The 18,337-nt window shown below is 52.8% G+C and overlaps 1 pseudogene; it reads right to left on the bottom strand.

Annotated features, from left to right (window-relative positions):
- Positions 1 to 8,305: 8,305 nt before the first annotated feature.
- LOC105605698 (large ribosomal subunit protein P1-like) lies at positions 8,306 to 18,310 on the bottom strand (annotated as a pseudogene).
- Between the last annotated feature and the right edge of the window lie 27 nt (positions 18,311 to 18,337).

Below are 18,337 nucleotides of genomic sequence, written 5' to 3'. Positions count from 1 at the left end.
GACTCCTGTGGCACCCAGTCCACTGTGGCCGGGACACCCCTGAGCCCCCAGCATCTGTCTCATGCCATCCTAGACCAAGAGCTGAGACACGGATGCTCCGTGGTGGGCGGTGGGCATGGGCAAGAGGTGTGGCCTGCTCATCTGTGACCACAGGGGCAGGTGGTCAAATTAGTGAACTGGAGGGTGGGAGAACAAGGAGTCCCATCGTCAGGGCATCAGAACTCCACAGGGGCATGGCGCAACATCTCATTTCGGCAAGTGATCTCAAGTGCTCCTCCTGGGGGTGGCTGTGCAGCGGGAGACCCACGGGGTCCTGGTGGAGAGGAGGGATTGCAGGGAGGAAGGGGAGAGAGATGGCATGGCCTCTGCACGGAATGGTCCCCTCCGGGCTTCAGATCGTCCATCTGCAGGGCCGAGGGGGAGGCTAGATGTGCTTGGCAACCACTGCTGTGTCTGAAGGGAGACAGAGTTGCCTCCCAGGTGACACAGTCTCCCCCTTTTATTTCTCATGGGTGACGACATCCATTGATCACCATGCACCAGACGGAGGGTTTCTGAGGGCCTTGCTTCAAAATCACTGCTCCAGGGCACTGAGATACCCTCCTCCCAGAGAGCTCTCCTGAGGACTCTGGACCTCCCTCCAGACTCCCGCCAGGCTTAGCCTTGCTTCCAAGGCCCTGGACCCCCATAAGGGCGCCTGAATGCCTCCAAGTGCTCTGGGCACCCCAGCCAAAAGCTTTTGAGGGCTCCGTGAGCCCCCAAGAAACATCAGGCTTCCAAGTCCCCACCTAGGGCTTTCCAGGGCTCTGAGACCAACCTCCAGGCTCCTGCCTGGACCATGGGCTGCAGTGGTACTGGGAGCACAGCAGGGGGCAGCAGCTTCCTAGCGTGCAGGACATCTCCTGCCATCTTAGGTACCACCAGAGCGGAGTCGGGGGATGGTAGTGGTGGTTGGCAGACATGGAGGAGCCTAGGAGGCCCTGGATGAGGCAACTGAGCTGGTAGCTTGGGACCCTGCCAGACAGCCTGAGCAGCATCCCTGGTGGAGCACAGAGAGAAGTGCCCGGGAGGTATGGCAAGCAGGGGGAGCTCCTGATGCCACCCTTGACATCAGCCGCACCCTCCCCCCGCCCCCAGGTCTAGGGGAAGTAGCAGACAGCATTTCACAATCTAGGACCACTCCGACCTTGACCACTCTACTGGGCTAGTCCCAGCACTGAAGAAGCAGCCATCCAAGAGTGGGTACAAGCCTGTGGGTACAAGCCCGTGGGTCCACGAGGATGAACCTCCCCAAGGAACTAAAGAAAAGGAGGGTGTCACTGTTACTGCCCCTGGGGCTGGCCTTTGGCCTTAGGCTCAGCATACCCATGCCCTGGAAACTAGCCCCAGCCCCTCCCCAGGGCAGGCAGGAGCTCAGTAAAGTCCCCTACCACTGGGGGGAGCCAGGTAGGGAGGTCCTCCCAGAAAGCCCCCTCTCACCTCTGCCGGCCCATCAGGCACCAATCCCCTACCTGGACTCACCCAGATTCTCCTGCCTGCTGCCTGGACCAGCCTGCCAAGAGCAGACGGTCCTCCCTGCCATCAGTCTACCCTGCCATCCCGGGTTTCAAAGCCTGCCTGGTGGGGGCCCCTGGAGGGAGAATGGCCCCAGAGGAGAGTGTAACCAGGAGTCCTGTCCCCTCCCTGGATAACACATCGCACCCAGATGGTCATGAGGCCTGCAGGGCGGCAAGAGGAGAAGCTGGAATGTGTAGGGGGAACGATCCTGAGGACAGCCCTGAGGAGAGGCCACGGGCCAGACCAGGCCAGAGCCTCGACCAGGCAGGGGAAGGAGGGAGCGAGACAGGGCGCCACCTCTGGAGGGCTTCTGGAGAGGAGGACACGCAGATGGCACCAGGAGCCCATCTGCTGGGGACAAGCGGCATGAGACCTGGCCCCCCCGGAGCAGAGGAGGGGTCCAGCCACAGGTGCCCGCCGGGGCCCTTCTTCCCTACTAAGCCTGGGGAGGGGGTGTCTGGTCACCCTGTGGGGAGTGGCCCCTGCATCCTGCAGGTCCTGTCTGCTCTGAGTCAGGGGGATGGGGGAGCTGATCACTCCCACACCACAGCCGGCCCGCCCCGCCCCGGGGCACCCCTGCACCTCACTCTCCCTTGTGCCCGCTCCCCCAGGAGGGTGGGCCGGACCTAGGTGAAGCGAGGGGCACAGTGCCCCTCAGGATGGGACGGCACCCACCCACAGAGAGAGAGCCTCGGTGTTTCAATGATGGCGATGGAGGTCTAGAGACCCTTGGAAGTCCTGCACGGCCCCCAGTATGGGCAGCCACACCCCACTCGAGGGCGCAGGACTAGGGCACTGATGGGCACCCCACTGGAACCCCGACGGAGGCAGTGAGCCAAGGGGGGAGCAGCTGATATGTTAGGGTCAGTAAACGTGAAGAGTGATGGACGCTGGCCGCCAGGAACTCGAGTGTGTGTGTGTGTGTGTGTGTGTGTGTGTGCATGCATGTGTGCCTGTGTGTGTGTGTGTGTGTGTGTGTGTGTGTGTGTGATCCAGCTCCAGGTCCCAGCTGTGGACAAGTAACAGTCAGCAAACATGCATAATGGATACTGGCCGCCAGGAACTCGAGTGTGTGTGCATCTGTGCGTCTGTGTGGATCATCCAGGTCCACGTCCAAGCTGTGTGTGTGTATCATCCAGCTCCACGTCCCAGCTGTGGACAGGTCCCCAGAGGACAAGGCCCGCCACCTACAGCAGCCTCCTCCACAGGCCAGGGGCACCCCCAGGAGGACTTATGCACTCGGCAAGGGCACGCTGTGCTGCTCAGAGATCAGGCTGGCCTCAGCCAGCTCCACCACTCGCCACGGATGTCTGCAAGGTCCCCATGAGCCCAGGGAGGCCTCAGCCCAGGGAGCAGGGCTGAATGAGGGGGACTACTCCGGGACCCAGCACTGGCAGAGGCTGGGCTGCTCCAGATGCCTGAGCTCCTGAGGGCAGGCACCATCATGCCCGGCGGGCGGAGGACGAGGACGAGGGTGAAGCCCGGGGCAGGCAGACAGTGGGGCGGGGTCAGGGCTGGGCCGCTGCCCAGACTGTGCCCGTCCACCAGGCGGGTACCTGCAGGAGCTCCGCAAGCCACAGCGCCTGGGAGGCAGGAGAGGGAAGACACTGCCCATGCAGCCCTGGGCCTGAGGGCAGGCTTGAGGAAGGCAGGCCTGAGGAGGGCAAAGATGGCAGGGCAGCCGGCCCCTTGTCGGTCCTTGTGCCTGGGGCTCAGGGGCTGCAAGGCGGCTCTACATAGGGGAACAGTCAGCGGGCCCAGGAGTCTGGGACCACAGGGGGCTTGAGCCTCTCCAGGAGACCCCAGGACCCTGCAGTGGCCCCACATCCTGCCCCACGAGCCACGTCCACGATCCCCGAGGACAGGCCCCGCAAGCTCAGCCTCAGCCTCTGCTTCTGCCCCGGGACGGAGACAGAGAGCCCGGCTCTCCCGAGGCCAGGGTTTTCAGGCTCAAGAAGAGCGTAGTGGCCATGGACGGGGCCAGGAGCTTGCGCCAAGGGCCCCAGCACTGCCCAGAAGCAAGAGGCAACAGGAGGAGCCCTCACCGCCCACAGAAGCTGCATGACACATTCAGAGCCACCAAGCGTGTCACCAGGAGTCCCGTCTCAGTCCCAGCCAGGAGGTGGGGCGGTGGGCACGTCCCCCATGGGCACAGCGGGAGCGCCTTCCTGGGACCAACGGGACACTCAGCTGCCACCCCAGGCTGGCACCAGCCCAGCCCAGGGCTACCGGGCACAGTCATTGAAGAAAAGGGGCTCATCAGCCTTCACCCCCTCAACGGGGGGCCCCTGAGAAGGAGGGGCTGCGGGCAGGGCTGACCACAGGGTGGGGACGCCTCGGAGGTCAGAGAGCACGGGGCTCAGGCCTGAGCACTTGCACAGCCGTGGCGTGCACGGGCTGCCAGGGTGAGAAAGCTTTTGCACCCGTGCCCAGGGCTGCACCACCAGCTGGGATGGCCCTTCGGGCTGCGGACTCCTGGGAGGAGGGCAGAGGGCACACGCCACGGGCTCTGCGGGCCATGCTGGGATCATCACATGGTCTCTCTTTCTCTGGCTTTCCGTGTGTTTGGTCTGCAACCATTTCAAGGTGAAAAGCCACTCTGCCTGTACAACACACACCTGGCATGGCTTGGTTCCGGGCTGCAACCCGCCACCCCTGCTTCCACAAACGACACATTCCTGAGGGGTCTGGGCAGCCTGGGAGTCCCACACCCGGGCTCAGGGGCAGGGACACTCCTTGGAGGCTTCTCATGCGGCACGAACATGAAGAACCCAGGCCCACGCAGGTACTGCTCTCTTCTCCACGGGGTGACCAGTGTGAACCATAAAACCACAGCAGAGGCGAGGGAGTGAGTTATGAGACAAACACTTTGGCTTCCATCTCGGGGCTGCTCTGTCTCTCTGAGATCGCTGGATCTGGGGAAGGCCTGACCCGAGCAGCCCGGTGGGGAGGGACCGTCCCCTGCCGCAGCCCCGTGAACCCTCCAGAAGCAGAGCCTACCCCCCTCCCGCTCCGACACCCCAGGCAGACCAGAGGGCTCTGGCCCCGGAGAAGCCTTGACTGCAGCCTGTGATGGACCCCAGGCCAGAAGCCCCAGCCAGGCCTTCTAGAATCCTGTCCTTCAGACACCTGGGAGATCACAAGTGCTGGTTGTTTTAAGGGACTACACGCCATTTGGGCTAATTTGCTATGCATGCTTGCGTGCTAAATCACTTCAGTCCTGTCCAACTCTTTGCAACCCCATGGACTGTAGCCCTCCAGGCTCCTCTGTCCATGGGATTCTCCAGGCAAGAGTACTAGTGTGTGTTGCCATTGGCTTCTCCAGGGCATCTTCCCAACCCATGTCTCTTATGTCTCCTATGTTGACAGGCAGGTTTTTACTGCTAGCGTCACCTGGGTAGCCCCTTGTTATTCAGCAATGGGTAATTTATACACGATGACTTTAAATGGACAAGATCACCCTAAGTCAACTGGAAGAAAATAAACCGACAAGAAACCCCAGAAACCATTAGGAAGAGCCTGGAAAGTCTGATGACACAAACGCTAAGATCGTCTGCCTAGTCAAACACAAACCCCAAACCACCAAGTCAAGAGACAAGTGACAAAGTGGGGCAAAAAATATTACCAAGATGTGACTCAGGGCTCATATCATTAATGTATAGAGAACTTGAACCAGTCAATAAGAAAAGACTAACAACTCAAAGGAAAAGGGTGCAAGAGAGGGCCTTGGTAAATGCCAATCAAAGCGCCACCCCCCCACCCCACCCCCGAAATGATCCCACTGCAAGAATGTACTCGGGGGCTGGGGTTCCAGAGCTGCTGGTTCTGGGCACATGGGGCAGCTGGACACTGGCATTGCTTTTCATCTGTGGCTCCAACTGGATGGCGGGCCATCCTGGAGCCAAAGACAGACCAGCCTCGGCAAAGACTGGCCAAAGAAGTGGGTGGTGGCGCTGGGTGTTGAGGAGGTCTGGACAGCATCACCCAGGAGCTGGGAGATCCTCTTGGTGAGGAACGTGTGGCAGGAAAGGCAGTGGCTTCCCACCAGCGAGAGAAGGCTGACCACACCTGCAGACCAGACAACTGTCAGGGCAGTTCCTGGGCAGACAACCCCCTTGCGTGTGTGCTAAGGTACTTCAGTCGTGTCCGACTCTTCGCAATCCCATGGACTGTAGTCCACCAGGCTCCTCTGTCCATGGCACTGAGGGCTGCAACCATAGGTGGTCCTGGAGAACAGGAGTGCTTGGGCAAGATTCCCTCCCAGCGGGCCACACTTGTCGAGTGACAGGGGGAAGACTGTTATTTCGGGCCCTCCCCACCTCCAGAAGCATGGCACCCCTGGCCGACTCCACGTTTCTGGGCACTGGGCTCAGCTCTGCCCATCTCTCCCTTGTTACTCCGTGTGGGGCGGGGGGAAGGGGACCGGATCCGGGCTTCACAGAGAATCATCCCAGTCACACTCACGGGCGGTGGAACACGGTGCGCCGGGCAAGGGGTGGGGGCGGCTGGAGGCGGCCAGATTCTAGACCCTGCGAGGGTGGAAGGCATCAGGAGCGCTGGGCAAGGCCGCCCTCAGAGGCCAGGACTGGAGGGCGGGGCCGAGCGGAGACCCTCTGACCCTGCCCTTTGGCATCTTGGCGGGGTTGCCGCCCACCCTCCCTGCTCCCCCGGTCACTGGGCGCCCCCAATACACTGTCCTGGGCCATCTCGAGGGCCAGACGCCCTCAGTACATCAGGGGGAGTCCTGCCGAGAGCGGGCCCCGACGGAATCCCCAGGGTCTCCAGGTCCCTAGGCTCGGGGGAAGAGTCTCTTCGCCTTCCCCGCAAGAGAGGGCGCACAACCCAGGGAACTGCGGGGCTCTGGCCCCGCCCAGGACCCAGAGGGCGGGCGGCCGAGTACCGAGATGGAGGGTGGGGACACGGAGCAGAGGGGCCATCTCCGCGCTTCGAGCCCCGCGCTGACCGCCCCCGCGGCGGTCATCTCTGGCTCCCCGCCTCAGCCCGCCCACCGGAAGACATGGCGCCTCGCCTTCCTGCCCTCCTCTTCTGGCTTGATTCGCCAATGACCATGCTAGGCTCCTGGGAAGACCCGCCCCGTAGCTCCGAGCAAGCCCGTCCCGCTTTGTGACGGGCACCTCTATGGCCCAGTCAGAGCAGGCCGATCGCGTGAGCTCCGCCCTCCGCTCGGCCTTCGGGCTCTCTTTCCTCAGTCCCTAGGCGGGCGTCCTGTGGGCTGGTCGACCTCCCTGCTGAGAGATTCAGACTTTCCGTGCAGTCACGCGAGTGTACACGCCAAGCCCTGCTGTGTGCCTTTGGTGTGAGCTTGTATTCTGAAGGAGTTAAGTTCACGGGAAGTTACAGGGAAATGCCCCTCCCGTTGTTGCGCCAGCATCAGCGTGTTGCGTAGCCAGTGGGCCCTCACCAGGAAGTGGCATTGGTACCATCGGAAAGCTGCTCAGGCGTGTGTGTGTGTGTGTGTGTGTGTGTGTGTGTGTGTGTGTGTGTGTGTGCGCGCGCCAGTGTTTAAGACACCACACTCCCGCTGCCAATGGCTTGGGTTCGATTCCTGGATGGGTAGCTAGGATGCTGCATACCTTGCCCCCCCCCCCCACACACACACACACACACACGTCAGTACATTAATGAAACCGTGCAATTTGATAACGGGGTGTGCTTTTTTTTAATCACACACTGCCCTTGAGATCCATCCATCTCAATTGGTTTCAGCAGTCAGTTCTCCCTGTGTATTGCTAGCCTTCTTCCTTGGTGTGGGTCAGCCACAGTTGTTCAAGCCTTCACCCACTGTTGCCTGTTTCCACTTTTAGGTTTCTAGAAAAAATCTGCTTTGAACATTTGTATCCAGGCTTTCCTGTGGTCAGAATTTTCCATTTCATTGGCATGAATGCCCAGCAGTGCAAGTGCTGTGTCCTAAGGAAGTGGTCGATTAGCCTTAGAAGAAACTGCCAATTTGCATTCCACTGTGGCTGGACCATTTTACCTTACCACCGTGGATATTTTTAAAGCACATAATTGAAGATTTTTACAAAACATTGTTTTAGGCAAGACTGTTAACAATTCTGTTTCTCACCTCTAACTATATTCTTCTATGGGATCACCTACATAGTTCCTCACTCAGGTTAAAAAAAACACACACCCTGTATATTCAGTGTGATTTTAACTGCAATAATATATCTGCAAAAGTCTTCCTTGTCACTACACAAAAGTCTAGCTCATGTCATCTCTGGCCACAAGGTACTGAACAGAACACATGTACAATAGTTTACATAACAAATCCCCAACTGATGTAGTATAACTTTTTCTGTTCTTCTTGTTTGTTTGTTAGCACCTCTGAAGATTTGAAAATCTCCCTCAGGATAGATATTACCTTTAAGTGGAACTACCAGGTCAAAACCTATGGGCATTTACCATGTTTATTGATACTAAGCAGTTGCCTCCCCAAAAGACCCTGATTGGCATATAGCAGGGCTGTTAGCCCTGTGCTCCATATGTTGCAGAGATTTTCTCTCAGTCTCTCTCTAAAGAGCTCAGTTTCTTCTTGAATGTGTTACTAAAGTGAGTGAAGTTGCTCAGTCGTGTCTGATTTTTTGTGACTCCATGAGCTGTAGCCTACCAGGATCCTCCATCCATGGGATTTCCCAGGCAAGAGTACTGGAGAAGGTTGCCATTTCCTTCTCCAGGGGATCTTCCTGACCCAGGGATCGAACCTGGGTCTCCCACGTTGTAGGCAGACACTTTACCATCTGAGCCACCAGGGAAGTTACTACAGAGGTTTAGTCAAAAAGAGCAAAGCTCATGTCATCATCAGAGTCTTCAGATTCTTTTTTCTTTCTTTCTTCTTCTCAGCTGGGGCAGCAGTGGTGGAGGGGGCAGGACCTTATGGTGGTGCAGCACCAGTTGTTGGGACAGGTCCACCAGCCCCCACATGGCAGATGAAGCTGCCGATGCTGACACTGGCCAAAGCCTTTACAAACAAGCCTGGCCAGAAAGGGTCAACATTTACACTGGCTGTTTTAACGAGGGCACTGATCTTATCCTCTGTGACCGTCACCTCACTGGGCAGAATGAGGGCTGAGTAGGTGCAAGGAAGCTCCGAGACAGAAGCCACAGTGCGGGTGAGTGCTCGGTGCGGCTGCTGGCTCAGTGCTAGTTGTGAGATGAAGTGAGGGCCTCACCCCAAAACGGCCTTGGCTTCTCAGAAGGACCAAGCACCTTAGGGGCTGCGGAAGAAAGGGATCTCTCTCCTTTTTTGGCTGCATAGCATGGCATGCCAGATCTTAGTTCCTATACCAAGAATTGAACCAAGCCCGGCCCCTGCAGTGGAAGCATGGTGGGATTCCTGTCTCTTATCTCAAAAGACTAGGCCAGCTGGTTTTGGCTGTCAAGAAGTTACACAATTTTATGTGACCAAATTATTATTAAACTCTGGATTGATGATTTCTGGGTTGTGAATCTTGGGCACAAAATTGCCCTGCCTCAAGTGAGGAGAGTCATGTGACTCAGGGCAGAATTTCCAAGTTCCCACACCCGATGCTTTGTGGACCCAGGCTGGCTGATTCTTGCTGTCCTGCTTGCCCCACTACTGTGTGTGTGTGTGTGTGTGTGTGTGTGTGTGTGTGTGTGTGTGTGTGTGTAAGGAGGTGTCTTATGATCTCAGGCTAGGTAGGCCAGGACTGGGGCCAGTGCCCCTGCCCTCCTGGGATGCCAGGTCAGTTGGGGAAAAGACAAGGAAACCTGTACATGAAGTGTTTTATATTATTTAAATGCATAGGTGGCCCGCCAGTGAGCAAGCGAAATCCATGGGGAAAGCACAAATAAGAACCGAGAATCCACCTAAAACCATTGCTCTTGAAGGTCACCTGCACCGTAAGAAGGAAGCACAAGGCTGTAAAAGGAACTGGGTCCATCCCAGCATGTGTCTGAGTGAGCAAAAGACCGGTCCCCGTCCTCTACAAGCAGGGACTTCCATCCTGCTGCCACAGACAGTGGGGCTTTAGCAAACCACTGGCTGAGGGAGGTTCCCCCACCCCTGCCGATCCCCGGCACTGTGGTTGTACTGCTGGGCTCCTGGCAGAGGGAATGCTCCCAGAAGGGATGCCTCACCTCTGGCTTCCCACTCAAGACTCCCAGAGGGCCAGCTGAAGACTGGTTTGCAATCTCACGTTTAAGACACCACCCATCCTCATGGAACGCTGGCAGGTCCCTCAGAGAGAGGAGTGGCTTTGTTACCTCCCCAGGGCGTTACTGTCAGAGGCCAGATGATATAATTTTCTGTAAGGGCTGGGAGTGTCTGTTACCGGCCTGGATTCACCCATCCAAGCCTCGCGGCGGCCCTAGGAAGTCGGTAGCAAGTCACCCCCTTCTCCAGATGAGCAAATGAGGACACGGAAGGCTTGAGCAGCTTGTTCTGAATCTCTGGCTAGCAGGAGGGAGGGGTGGATAGGGACATTGGCCTCTAAGCCTGACCTCCTTTTGCAGGCTGTAAAGTGAAGTGAAAGTCATTCAGTCGTGTCCAACTCTTTGCGACCCCATGGACTATACCGTCCATGGAATTATCCGGGCCAGAATACTGGTGTGGTTAGCCTTTTCTTTCACCAAGAGATATTCCCAACCCGGGGATCGAACCCAGCTCTCCTGCATTGCAGGTGGGATTCTTTACCAGCTGATCCACCAGGGAAGCCCAAGAATACTGGAGTGGGTAGCCTATCCCTTCTCCAGAGGATCTTCCCGACCCAGGAATCAAACCGAGGTCTCCTGCATTCCAGGTGGATTCTTTACCAACTGTGCGCTCAGGGAAGCCCTTTTGCAGGCTACACTTTCCATCTGGCTCCCAAGGAGGTTCCTGGGGCATCATATTACACATCAGCTTGTCCTGAAGGCATCAGAGGTGAGTCCCAGTGAATATCCCCGGGCCTTGGATCAGTCCATAAAGGAAGGAGGTGAGAAAGAGAAACACCTGTACTCTTGTGCCTAATCAGGGGGACTTTGAAATTCTCATGAGATCAGAGAGCGGTTCTCATAGATATTTACCAGTCATCTGCATTCCTGTGATAGAAGGCTACTGCAACTCCCCAAATCTTCACTAGCCTCCGAGACACACCAAAAGAGACACACACGGTGGGAGGTGGGAGGGAAGTTCAAGAGGGAGGGGGACATATGTATACCTATGGCTGATCCATGTTGATGTACAACAGAAACCATCGCAGTATTGTAAAGCAATTATCCTCCAATTAAAAATAAACTTAAAAAAGTAGATACACAAGAAGGAATAAAAAAGATAAGACAAATTCTAAAAGTCTAAGCAGAATTTAAAACTAAAAAATAACTTAGACATTAGAAACAAAACCACAGTCTTTGAAATAAAAATCTCAGCTGATGAATCAAACGACATGTAGATGACTTGGAAGATGACAAGGCAGTGACCTTGAGGAGAGATGGCCCAGTCTTCGTGGCCCCTCATCCTGGCTTCCGGGCTTCCGATGACGTCAACCCCTTCCCTTCTTGCCCTGGGTCTGGGGCGGCAGCTGATTCCTGTACTCGCTGCGTGCCTTCAGCCCTCCGAGCCATCCCTGAGTGACCACCTATGCTTGAGGTTCTCATGACCTGTGGGAGTCTCAGCAGTCACCATGCTGCCCCCGTGCTCGACTGGGGTGAAGAGCCAAGGGCAGCAAGTGCCCAAGGAGCCAGAGTGGCTGCTACCCTGAACTGTCATGGAGGGAATGCCGGGAACCAAGGCTGGGCTGTGCAGTGACTACAGTGTCCCTGGGAGGAAACTGACAAGGACACCTGCCTTAACCTCTCGGCTCAAGTCACAGGATGACAGCCACAGCTCTTCCATGGCAGCCTGTTAATTCCCGTGCCTGCAGGGCTGACAGGGCTGGAAATCAAACACAGCATTCCACCATGTCAGTTGCAGAATGCCCAGGTCGCTTGAATTCCTAGCCTCTCTGCATTTCCTAGATGAAAGGCAGGGTGCTGTGTGAACGAGTGGGATCTTGAAACCAAGACTCGGGATATCTGGCTGCCCTCGGTGGAAGCTGACAACTGGCAAGCCCCCAGTCCCCCAGAGCCTCCCTTGCTGATGGAAGTAGCTTGCCCAGTCATGTCTGGGAGGCTGGTGTTCTGTCCTTTGAGGACTGTGCCATTACCTCACCTGGTGCCGATGCCTTGCAAGGGGACACCGACTGTCTTCCAGACCCTCTGCCACCACATCCTGTTGCCATGAGACCCATAAGTGGGGTCCAATTACCACATGATTGAGGGGACAGGCACAAAGTCTGACACTTCAGGAAATAGCTCATACATCAATAAATATTTTCCAGACTTCACTGCTATCTACCAGCTTAACTTTATTTGGACATTTGTGGTAGGAGCTTCTCAGGGAGTTCAACTCAGTAGGTGATCTGGGCCATTCGATGAAGTGGATTAACTGATAGAGGTCTATTTACTAGAAGGTTCTGATTGAAAGCATCAGTATTAGGACATGTAGCTGCTGTGTAGTCTAGCACGCACTTCACATGGGTGGCTGACTGATACTTGGACCTACTGCTGACCTGCATTTCATAGGTTTTGATGCCAGAAAAGCCCTGACAGGAGGAAAGAATACAAAGGCTTCAGTACAGTTCAGTCCAGTCACCCAGTTGTGTCCGACTCTTTGCGACCCCATGGACTGCAGCACGCCAGGCTTCCCTGTCCATCACCAACACCAAGAGCTTGCTCAAGCTCATATCCATCGAGTTGGTTATGCCATCATCTCATCCCCTGTTGTCCCCTTCTCCTCCCACCTTCAATCTTTCTGAGCACCAGGGTCTTTTCTAATGAGTCAGTTATTTGTATCAGGTGGCCAAAGTACTAGAGCTTCATCTTCAGCATCAGTCCTTCCAATGAATATTCAGGACTGATTTCCTTTAGAATGGGCTGCTTGGATCTCCTTGCAGTCCAAGGGACTCTCAAGAGCCTTCTCCAACACCACAGTTCAAAAGCATTAATTGTTCAGTGCTCAGACTTCTTTATGGACCAAATCTGACATCCATACATGATTACTGCAAAAACCATAGCTTTGACTAGATGGACCTTTGTTGGCAAAGTAGCGTCTCTTGGCAAAGTAGCGTCTCTGCTTTATAATATGTTGTCTAGGTTTGTTATAGCTTTTCTTCCAAGGTGCAATCATCTTTGAATTTCATGGCTGCAGTCACAATCTGTAGTGATTTTGGAGCCTTCCAAAATAAATTCTGTCACTGTTTCCATTGTTTCCCCATCTGTTTGCCATAAAGTCTTGGGACTAGATGCCATGATGGTTGCTTTTTGAATGTTGAGTTTTAACCAGCTTTTTCACTTTCAACAAGAGGTTTTTCAGTTCCTCTTCGCCTTCTGCCATAAGGGTGGTGTCATTTGCATATCTGAAGTTACTGATATTTCTCCCAGCAATCTTGATTCCAGCTTCTGCTTCATCCAGCCTGGCATTTCGCTTGATGTCGTCTCCATATAAATTAAATAATCAGGGTGAAAATATACAGCATTGATGCTGGATATTGACAATATAATCCTTTTCCAATTTGGAACCAGTTCATTGTTCCATGTCTGGTTTTAACTGTTGCTTCTTGAACTGCATACAGATTTCTCATGAGGCAGGTAATGTGGTCTGGTATCCCCATCTCTTTGAAAAATTTTCACAATTTGTTGTGATCCACACAGTCAAAGGCTTTAGTGTAGGCAACAAAGCAGAAGTAGATGTTTTTCTGGAATTCTCTTGCTTTTACAATGATCCAGTGGATGTTAGCAATTTGATCTCTGGTTCCTCTGCCTTTTCTAAATCCAGCTTGAACATCTGGAAGTTTTCAGTTCACGTGCTGTTGAAGCCTAGCTTGGAGAATTTTGAGCATTACTTTGCTAGTGTGTGAGATGAACGACATTGTGCAGTAGGTTGAACATTCTTTGGCATTGCCTTTCTTTGGCATTGGAATGAAAACTGACCTTTTGCAGTGCTGCAGCCCTGCTGAGTTTTCCACATTTGCTGGCATATTGAATGCAGCATCATTTACAGCACTTTCACAGCATCATCTTTTAGAATTTGAAATAGCTCAGCTGGAATTCCATCAGCCCCCCTAACTTTGTTCATAGTGATGCTTCCTAAGGCCCACTTCACTTTGCACTCCAGGATGTCTGGCTCTAGGTGAGTGATCGCATCATCATGCTTATCTGGATCATTAAGATCTTTTTTGTATGGTTCTTCTGTGTATTCATACCACCTCTTCTTAATGTCTTCTGCTTCTGTTAGGTCCATACCGCCTCTGTCCTTTATTGCGCCCACCTTTGCACGAAATGTTCCCTTGGTATCTCTGATTTTCTTGAAGAGATCTCTAGTCTTTCCCATCCTATTGCTTTCCTCTGTTTCCTTGCAGTGATACTGAGGAAGGCTTTCTTATCTCTCCTTGCTATTTTTTCAAACTCTGCATTCAGATGGGTTTATCTTTCCTTTTCTCCTTTGCCTTTCACTTCTGTTCTTTTCACAACTATTTGTAAGGCCTCCTCAGACACACATTTTGCCTTTGTGCATTTCTTTTTCTTGGGGATGGTCTCAATCACCGCCTACTGTACAATATCCTGAACCTCTGTCCATAGTTCTTCAGGCACTCTATCAGGTCTAACCCCTTGAATCTATTTGTCACTTGTACTGTATAATCATAAAGGGTTTGATTTAGGTCATACCTGAATGGTCTAGTGGTTTTCCCTACTTTCTTCAATTTAAGTCTGAATTTGGCAATAAGGAGTTCAGATCTGAGCCACAGTCAGCACCCGGTCTTGTTTCTGCTGACTGTATAGAGCTTCTCTATCTTTGGCTATAAAGGATATAATAAACCCGATTTCGTTATTGACATCTGTTGATATCCATGGGTATAGTCATCTCTGGTGTTGTTGCAAGAGGGTTTTTGCTATGACCAGTGTTCTCTTGGCAAAACTCTGTTAGCCCTTGCCCTGCTTCATTTTGTACATATCCAAAAGCTTAGGGAGAGAGAAATCAGCTCTTTTCTGTGAGGCACTGACACAGCCATTGGAGCAGGACTCTGAAAGACCACAGTGCCTCTAGGGAAGAAATAGTTGGGCACCCTGCTCCAGATGGTCAATACTGAAATCAGACTGAGTATATATTTTTTCCAAGAGAACACACTGGTCATAGCAAACACCATCTTCCAACAACACAAGAGACAATTCTACACATGGATATCATCAGATGGTCAAAACGGAAATCATATTGATTGTATTCTTTGCAGCCAAAGATAGAGAAACTCTATACAGTTAGCAGAAACAAGACCCGAGCTGACTGTGGCTCAGATCATGAACTCCTTTTTGCAAAATTCAGACTTAAAGAAAGTATGGAAAACCACTAGACCATTCAGGTATGACCAAAATAAAATCCTACAATTATACAGTGGAAGTGACAAACAGATTCAAAGGATTAGATCTGATAGAGTGCCTGAAGAACTATGGACAGAGGTTTGGGACATTGTCCAGGAGGTGGTGATCAAGACCATCCCCAAGAAAAAGAAATGCAAAAAGGCAAAATGGTTGTCTGAGGAGGCCTTACAAATAGCTGAGAAAAAAAAAAAAGAAACAAAAGGCAAAGGAGAAAAGGAAAGATAAACCCATCTGAATGCAGAGTTCCAAAGAACAGCAAGGAGAGATAAGAAAGCCTTCCTCAGTGATCAATGCAAAGAAACAGAGGAAAACAATAGAACAGGAAAGACTAGAGATCTCTTCAAGAAAATCAGAGATACCAAGGGAACATTCATGCAAATGTGGGCACAATAAAGGACAGAGGCGGTATTGGCCTGACAGAAGCAGAAGAGGTTAAGAAGTGGTGGCAGGAATACATAGAATAACTATACAAAACAGGTCTTAATGACTCAGATAAGCACGGATGATGCAATCACTCACCTAGAGCCAGACATCCTGGAGTGCAAAGTGAAGTGGACCTTGGGAAGTATCACTATGAACAAAGCTAGTGGAGGTGATGGAATTCCAGCTAAGCTATTTCAAGTCCTAAAAGATGATGCTGTGAAAGTGTTGCATTCAATATGTCAGCAAATGTGGAAAACTTAGCAGTGGCCATAGCACTACAAAAGGTCAGTTTTCATTCCAATGCCAAAGAAAGGCAATGCCAAAGAATGTTCAACCTACTGCACAATTTCATTCATCTCACACACTAGCAAAGTAATGCTCAAAATTCTCCAAGCTAGGCTTCAACAGCACGTGAACTGAAAACTTCCAGATGTTCAAGCTGGATTTAGAAAAGGCAGAGGAACCAGAGATCAAATTGTGAACATCCGTTGGATCATCGAAAAAGCAAGAGAATTCCAGAAAAACATCTACTTCAGCTTTATTGCCTATGCTAAACCATTTGTGTGGATCACAACAAATTGTAGAAAATTGTTAAAGAGATGGGAATACCAGATCACCTTACCTGCCTTAGAAGCAGACATGGAAAAACAGACTGCTTCCAAATTGGGAAAGGAGTACATCAAGGCTGTATATTGTCACCCTGCTTATTTAACGTCTATGCAGAGTACTTCATGTGAAATGCCCAGCTGGTGAAGCACAAACTGGAATCATGATTGCCGGGAGAAATATCAATAATTTCATATATGCAGATGATACCACCCTTATGTCAGAAAGCCAAGAGGAACTAAAGAGCCTCTTCATGAATGTGAAAGAAGTGAGTGAAAAATCTGGCTTAAAACTCATCATTCAAAAAGCAAAATTAATGGCATTCAGTTCCATCACTTCATGGCAAATAGATGGAATACATTGGAAATAGTGACAGACTTTATTTTCGTGGGCTCTAAATCACTGCAGATGGTGACTGCAGCCATGAAATTAAGAGACATTTGCTCCTTGGAAAGGAAGCTATGACAAACCTAGACAGCATATTAAAAAGCAGAGACATCACTTTGGGACAAAAGTCCATATTGTCAAAGCTATGGTTTTTCCAGTAGTCATGTATGGATGTGAGAGTGGACCATAAAGAAGGCTGAGCACCGAACAATTGATGCTTTTGAACTGTGCTGGAGAAGACTCTTGAGCGTTCCTTGGACTCCAAGGAGACCCAACCAGTCAATCCTAAACGAAATCACTCCTGAATATTAACTGGAAGGAGTGATGCTGAAACCGAAGCTCCAATCGTTTTTCCTGATGGGAAGAGCCAACTCATTAGAAAAGACCCTGATGTTGGAAAAACCGAGGGCAGAAGTGGGTGACAGCGAATGAGATAGATGGATAGCATCACTGATTCAGTGAACATGAGTTTGAGCAAACTCTCAAAGACAGTGGAGGACAGAGGAGCCTGGCATGCTGCATCCCATGGGTTTGCAAAGATTCAGACATGAGTAAGTGAACAGTATCAACAGCTGATCCAGCTCTGCCTGATGTATACTGTACAACCCTAAATGTTCTAGTTCTCGGAGCCAAAAACCTGAGTTGAGCTGCCCCCACGGATAGTCATATCTCACCCCATTTCCAGAGGTAAGGCCGCTGGATGGAATGAGAGATCATGTTCCTTGAGAAAGACCCCGTGCCACAGCTGGAAGTGCACACAGCAAATCTTCCCACGCCTTCCTTGAGGACCCATGCACTAAAGTGACAGGTTGTCCTGGAGAAGAGATGCGTCACATCTGTCAAGCGACATGGGGACGCCTTCAAGACTTCCTTACTTTCCTGCGGTCCTCACCTCTAGAAGGCTGGGCACCTCTGGCGGACGTTTAGATCCCTGGTGGTAGGAGCATTAGCTTTGCACACTTCTCTGAATACTATCCTTGGGTTGGTGGGGTAAGGATCCGTGGTTTATCTGTAAACATTTCAAGGGCACACTCAGGAGGTGCTGGAATTCAGTGGGCAGGGAACAGAAAGAACTGCATCAGGGGTGTGTGTGTTTTGGAGCCGGGGGGTGGGGGCGGGGGGCGGTGAGTACCAGATTCTGGGCCTTGGGAGTGTGGAAGCTCCCAGGAGTACCGATCAAGGCAGCTCTCAGAGGCCAGGACTGGGGTGCAGCCCAGGACTGACAGTGTTCCTTTGCCATCTGAGGGGGATCACCAGCTTCCTTTCCCCTTCTCCAAGGCACCCTGCGGAGAACAACGTCTCATTTCTTGCAAGGGACAGGGTAGGCCTAACGGTGCTCAGGTGGGGTTTCCTGAGCTCTGGATCTTGGTGGCGGCTTTTCCTTGGCCTTTCTCGCAGGAAGGCACAGACCACCTGGGGTCGGCACTGGATCCCTCCCTCGCCCCCGCCCTGGGTTTTCAGAGAAGTGGGACTTGGGTACTGCTCGCGGACAAGTGGGTTCAACACTCTTCACTTGGGGGGGCGCGGGGGCAGGGGCGGGCTTCCCCCTCGGCCTCCTGGTCGACAAAGGAATGCAGGCTGAGCCTCCAGCCGGGCGCATCTCTTCCCGGCTCCAGGGCGCCGGGGAAGGCAGAGGCTTGTCCCAGGCTCTGCGATGCCTGGCAACATGCGCGCGGCCGCCGTGAACTTGAGGGTACTTTCAACTCTAGGAACATAATGTCTTTCACAGTTACGGCAAAGCCTCGGGCAAGAGCTCTACGCCCAAGATGGCCAGCCGGAAGCTGGGTTCTCGCGCCGATGTGGCGAAACCCCATTCGCCAGCTGGGCGCCCGCAGTTGGGAGCCTAACCGCCTTCTCGGTCTGCGCATGTGCTCAGCTCCCACCGCACGCAGGCGCAGAGCATCGCTACATCTATGGTCCGGAAGTCTGA

This window comes from Ovis aries, chromosome X (genome assembly GCF_016772045.2).
Source record: "Ovis aries strain OAR_USU_Benz2616 breed Rambouillet chromosome X, ARS-UI_Ramb_v3.0, whole genome shotgun sequence".
Taxonomy (NCBI): domain Eukaryota; kingdom Metazoa; phylum Chordata; class Mammalia; order Artiodactyla; family Bovidae; genus Ovis; species Ovis aries.
Note: the sequence above shows the minus strand (reverse complement) of the source record. Positions and strands in the feature narration are given on the sequence as shown.